Source organism: Cupressus sempervirens, chromosome 3, assembly GCF_028749045.1.
Source record: "Cupressus sempervirens isolate cs-2001-9-10 chromosome 3, ASM2874904v1, whole genome shotgun sequence".
Lineage (NCBI taxonomy): Eukaryota > Viridiplantae > Streptophyta > Pinopsida > Cupressales > Cupressaceae > Cupressus > Cupressus sempervirens.
In genome coordinates this window covers 98,098,733-98,104,646 of record NC_143120.1, presented here as the reverse complement: position 1 = coordinate 98,104,646, position 5,914 = coordinate 98,098,733, and the positions used below count along the sequence as shown (strand labels likewise).

At 37.5% G+C, this 5,914-nt stretch overlaps 1 pseudogene across 1 annotated transcript; it reads left to right on the top strand.

The window, feature by feature from the left end:
• Positions 1-910: 910 nt before the first annotated feature.
• LOC149564968 (pentatricopeptide repeat-containing protein At1g11290, chloroplastic pseudogene) lies at positions 911-4,264 on the top strand (annotated as a pseudogene). The gene has a single exon (XR_016361984.1). The product of XR_016361984.1 is annotated as a pentatricopeptide repeat-containing protein At1g11290, chloroplastic pseudogene (transcript).
• The last annotated feature ends 1,650 nt before the right edge of the window (positions 4,265-5,914 follow it).

Sequence of the window (5,914 nt, the reverse complement as noted above, 5' to 3'; positions counted from 1 at the left end):
TTCAATGAAAGTCAAAAGGACACCCATTTTGGCTTCAATACTTAGCTTACTTGGGCCAAAAGCATAGAAGATAAGCATTATATTAAATACTATAAATGAAAAAATACTAAGGGAGACCTTGTCGCTTCAAAGCACCCACTTGGAAAATCCCATAAGTCAACCAAATGTTATCTTCTCATTCATTAATTATATTATTTTAGGTGTCCACATGCAAGTAAAACTATATTAAATATTTATGTTCGCAACTCACTTATGTAATCACTAGTGGAACCCATAACCCCTTATGATTGCATTACAAACAATAGTGTAAATAATTGCTACATAATATTTTTTCACTACGTGCTTAAGCCATTTTCCATGGATGTTGGAACTATACACTACCACAAAAGGTTTACAATGTAGATGTCACCTTAATCTTCACATTTTATGTTACACTCCTATGAATTAGAGGCATAATTATCTATTGATCTACAATTTTAACACAACTAGTACATGTTTGAGTTTCTTTAATGGAACTTTTTCCTAAGTAGCTATGAACTAGTGAGGCCACATACAAGGGACCTCATCCCCATTAGATTTGAACCTTGATGGCAAGGGTAACAACTCAACAACTTAACCATCACAACATGCCACTACTGACTATTTACTCAAAAAAAAAATTTACTTAAAAATTAAGTTATTTTATTTAAAACTATTTAATTTAAGAAACGCAAATTTTGGTTTTTACTATTACGCCTTTTAATACTATTTTTTAATTGAAAACTGCATATGTTATTAATAGAAGGGTGTATAAGAGCTTTTAGGGAAAGCCTAAACTTAAAGAATAAAATAATTAAAACGTCATTGAAAAATATTAACTCCAACAATTATCAGCGATAGGAAGGCAAGATCTCTTTTTTACGAGACAAAGGCAATTGCGTAGATCACTGGTCTCGGACGTTATGCTCTTCTGTTTTAAAAAGATTCATTGACATTTCTTGCTTCTCCAAGAGGTATGCCGAACATCCTCACCATTTCATCTCTCAATGAGAGCTCATTACTTTTTTTGCTGCCATAAACTTCTCTTCTACATTAAACAACCGTCCATAGACAAATTACCTATAAAAGTCACCCAATATCACACTAATGTCGGTCCATATTCATACTCTCTCATCTTGGAGAACTGTAAAAACATTCACGCACTGCAGAAAACACACACCCATGTCATCGCAACAGGACTTTCTAACCACAGAGTCTTAGCTGCAAAAATTTTAAACTTATATGCCATGTTAGGCAATTTAAATGATGCCAATAAAATATGTGAACATAATTCAAATGCCTTTTTATGGAATGCATTGGTTGGAGTTTATGCTAGGAATGATTGTTGTGATGAAGCACTTGTCTTGTATTCAAAGATGAGAGCTTTCGGAGTAGAGCCTGATAATTTTACATACCCACTTGTGCTCAAGGCTTGTGTTGGAATTTTAGGTTTGAAAGAAGGGAGGGAAATCCATTGTGACATTGTTAAGAAAGGTTTTGAATTGGATGTGTTTGTTGGGGTTGGAGTCACAGATATGTACTGTAAGTGCGGAAGTTTTGAGGATGCACGCCAAGTGTTTGATAAAATGGTTGAACGAGATGTCGTAGCTTGGAATGCGATGATTAGTGGGTGTGCACAGAATGGGTGTTCTAATGAGGCATTTAAGATTTTCAAGGAAATGCAGTTGGCAGATTTGAAACCCAATTCTTCTACCCTAGTCGGTATGCTCGGGGTGTGCGATGGCTTAGGAAGGTTGGATCGAGGTCGGCAGATCCATGGGTACGTAGTTAAGAGTGGCTGTGAGTGCAATGCTTATGTCGGCACTTCACTTGTTGAATTATATGCTAAATGCGGAGACATAGAGGCTGCAGCATTGGTGTTCGAGAAAATGAACGACAAAAGTGTAGTTTCATGGAATGCAATGATTTCTGGATATGCTCAAAATGGACATGCCAATGAGGCTTTGGGACTCTTTCATCAATTGCAGTTTGGCGATGTGCAATTCAACTCCTTAACAATAGTGGGTGTTCTCTTAGCATGTGCCCAGTTAAGAGCCCTGGAAGAAGGCAAGTGGATCCATGACTATGCAATCAGAAATGGGTTTGAGTTAGATGTTTTTGTAGGCACAGCTCTCATTGACATGTATTGCAAATGTGGTAGAGTAGATACCGCGCGCCAATTGTTTGATGAGATGCCCGGAAAGAATGTGGTATCATGGAGTGCAATGATTGGTGGGTATTCATCTCATGGATATGCAAATGAGGCATTGAAACTCTTCGGTCAAATGCAACTTGCTAATGTGCAACCAAATTCGGTCACCTTGCTGAACATGCTTCTGGCATGTACCCTTTTAGGAGTTATGCAAAAGGGCAAATCTATTCATAATTACACAGTTAGAAGAGGCTTTGACTTGGATGTTTCCATGCAAAACACTCTTGTAGATATGTATGCAAAATGTGGGAGCATAGAGCTTTCATGTGAATTATTTAACAAAATGTCCAAAAGAAATTTGGCCTCGTGGAATGCCATGATTGCTGCGTATAGAATACATGGTCTTGCCAAGGATGCTCTTGCACTTTTTGTTCAAATGCAACATATAGGCATAAGACCAGACCATATAACCTTCATATGTGTACTATCTACATGCAGCCATGCAGGCTTGGTGGATGAGGGGCGACGATGTTTTGGTAGCATGACCATAGAATATGGCATCACACCCGATATGAAGCACTATGCATGCATGGTTGACCTCCTTGGTCGTTCTGGGCATCTGGACGAGGCACATGACTTCATTACAAAGATGCCATTAGAACCCGATGCTAGTGTGTGGGGAGCTTTGCTTGGTGCTTGCAGAATTCACAAGAATATCAAGCTCGGAGAACTTGTTGCTAATTGCCTTATTGACTTAAAACCTGATGATGCTGGATATTACATATTGCTGTCAAACATATATGCAGCAGCGGGTAGGTGGGATAGTGTAATGAAGGTGAGAACAATGATGAAAGACAGGGGAGTGAAGAAATCACCAGGTTGCAGCTTGGTTGAGATGAATAATAGGGTTTATGCATTCCGTGTGGGAGATAGATCAAACCCTCAGTTTAAAAAAATTTACAATCTTCTAGAGGCCTTGGTTGTGCAGATGAAAGAGGCTGGATATATACCTGACACAAATTTTGTGCTGCATGATGTCGAGGAGGAAATGAAGGAAAGCATGCTCTGCTGCCATAGTGAGAGGCTTGCTATTGCATTTGCAATTCTTAACTCAAACCCTGGAGAACCGATCAGGATTACAAAGAACCTTCGCGCATGTGGTGACTGCCACACTGTCACCAAGTTCATAAGTAAGATTTTCGATAGAAAAGTCATTGTCAGGGATGCAAATCGTTTTCATCATTTCAAGGATGGATATTGTTCATGTGGAGATTATTGGTGATAGTAATTAACAAGCAACACGTAATATGATTTTATAACAACAATGTTTGAATCAATCGAGGATCCCCAAACACTTAGGTGCCATTGCTGCTGATGGTTTAGAGGCTTAACTTCTCTTCTTTACAGGCAAACCTTGTCACACTATTTAGTATTTAATGATTCCAAAGCTATAATTCTCACAATATCTGCGATAAGATACCACCAGGGTGAGAAGCCTCTTTACCACATTTTAGTATTATACATTTCGAAGATTCAAATCCTTACCTAATACAGAGCTGTGTGATCCTATGTAAAAGTTTTTCTCCTCACAGCATAAAGTTTTTGTATCGCTGCCAATGCTTCTAGAACCTTTCTGGTACATCTTCAGACTTATGAATCTTGGGCCTTTTTAGGATGGTGTAGGATGTCTTTGAGAGCAAAAGTTGAAGCTTCAAGTTTCAGCGACTGAAAATTTGGTTACAGTCAACAATTGATGACTTTTCCCATACAATTTCAAGTTCTGTGTAGGATGTGGGATTGTAAAATCTTGCTCAATATTTGTATATTCGAGGTCATACATATTCTGTAATATTTATTGAAAAATACAAATCGATTGATCTCAACAATGGCTAGTGACACTGATTAATGAAAGAGGTAAGCGGCGGCTTCCTCCTTTAGAGAACGTATTTGATGGCAAGCTATTAGAGCTACAGCTTGGGCTAAGCTTCTAAGAACCTACAACAGAACCCTGTTGTTATGGCTATGTAAGAGATTGTGAAAATTTGCTATAATTGGGTAAAAATTCAGGTCAGGACTAATTATAAGATTTCTACATATCTTTCCAATGAGGTCAGCTCAAATTTTTGCGTGCAAGGCATGCTGCTTAAAAATCTAGCCACCGAATTCTGCTCATTCCACATAAACTCAGCCTCTAGAATAGACAATGAGTTTTTTCAACATTTACATGAAGGTTCCCAGGGTTCATTTCGTGGATTCTTGTTTTCGCCTGCAAAGTCATATTCTTTCGCCATGAATTGTGTTATCAGTCTCTATCACTTAACATGCTACGTTCAGCTTTAACACAGATAGCCAGATGTCATTGACAGGTTTGCCTGCAAGTTATACCATACAATTTGCAATACCACAACCCCAAATGCGCTTTGTATCTCCAATAACTAAGAAGCACTCAGAAATCAATCTTCTGTCAAGTTCATCAATTGGAAAATACTCATCTTCAAAGTCTGATTCCTAGATCTTGGCGAGTTGGAGGCCAATAACCCTAGTTATCGTCATGTAAGAACTTGGTCAGAACTGTTGCCCTTTGTACCAGGATTTTCTCTGTTCTTGTTCAAGCAAAGTAAATTGGCCTCATAAAAGGCTGGTATAGTTTAGATGAAATTACTATTTGAAAAGCTATTGAGTGACCTTGATACACAGGCCAAAAAATCTACGTTAATAAATACTCAACTTTGAAAATGCAGGCAACCACAAGAAATGGTTGTTCTTTTTGACTGTAATCCAAGCTCTTGGATTTCTACCCATTTTATCATTGTGGTCCGCACTCCATTTATCGAACACTTCTCTAGCCATTAATGTTTTTTTGAGAAGAAGTCCCTTCATGTCCATAGTCAAGTGCAGCTTTCAGTACTCCGTCAGAGTGGTCTGTGTTGAGGTATTTAGTTATCTTCTTGCATATCACTTATTTTCTTTTAAGTAATTTTTATTCCTTGAAATTGTTTTGACATATTAATGGGCATCTTGTGGGATCTTGCCCTTTTGTTATGATCGGTAGAGTCTATACAATGAGCATAGATGCTAAGGTGGTTTCTTTGGGGATAGTGGTTCACACATTCAACTAGGTAAAATAAAAAGGCTGTTAGGGTCCATTTGTTGGCTGGAATTGAATCAGAATTGGTAGTAACAAATCCTAAAAAAAATAATCTTTAGTTCACTAGTTTGCATTTCAGTTTGGATGTGTCAAATCAGAATTGGAATATGAGTAAATTCTCGTTTTGGTCCGAAATGAGGATTTGCTAATTTCACCCCAAGAGGTCGAATTAGAATTGCAAGTTGGAATTGGAATTGGAATTAAATTAAATTTTCATTTTTATTTTTCCCACTCAACAAAACCAATTGTGAATTAACAAATCCAGCATCTGACAGATTTTAGATACAAGACAAATGCAACATTTGCTAATGTCAGCTGCTAAACAGGGAAGATAGGAGTCACTGCCCCAGTGACCTTTAAGAGCTCTATTGGAGATAGAAAAAACTTATTGCAATGCTTATTGTTAGGTACCTTTTTATTTGTCATTTTTAAGCTTCTTTTATTAGCCTTTGGAAGTAAATTATCCAAGCACAGTACTAGATCACCAAATCAAGTCCTTTAACTTTTTTAATTTTGTGCCGAGGTTTTAACTTTTAACAGCCATTCTTCTTCAACATCTTCAGTAGTGATTGTAAGAAGATACTTTGAGACCTTAA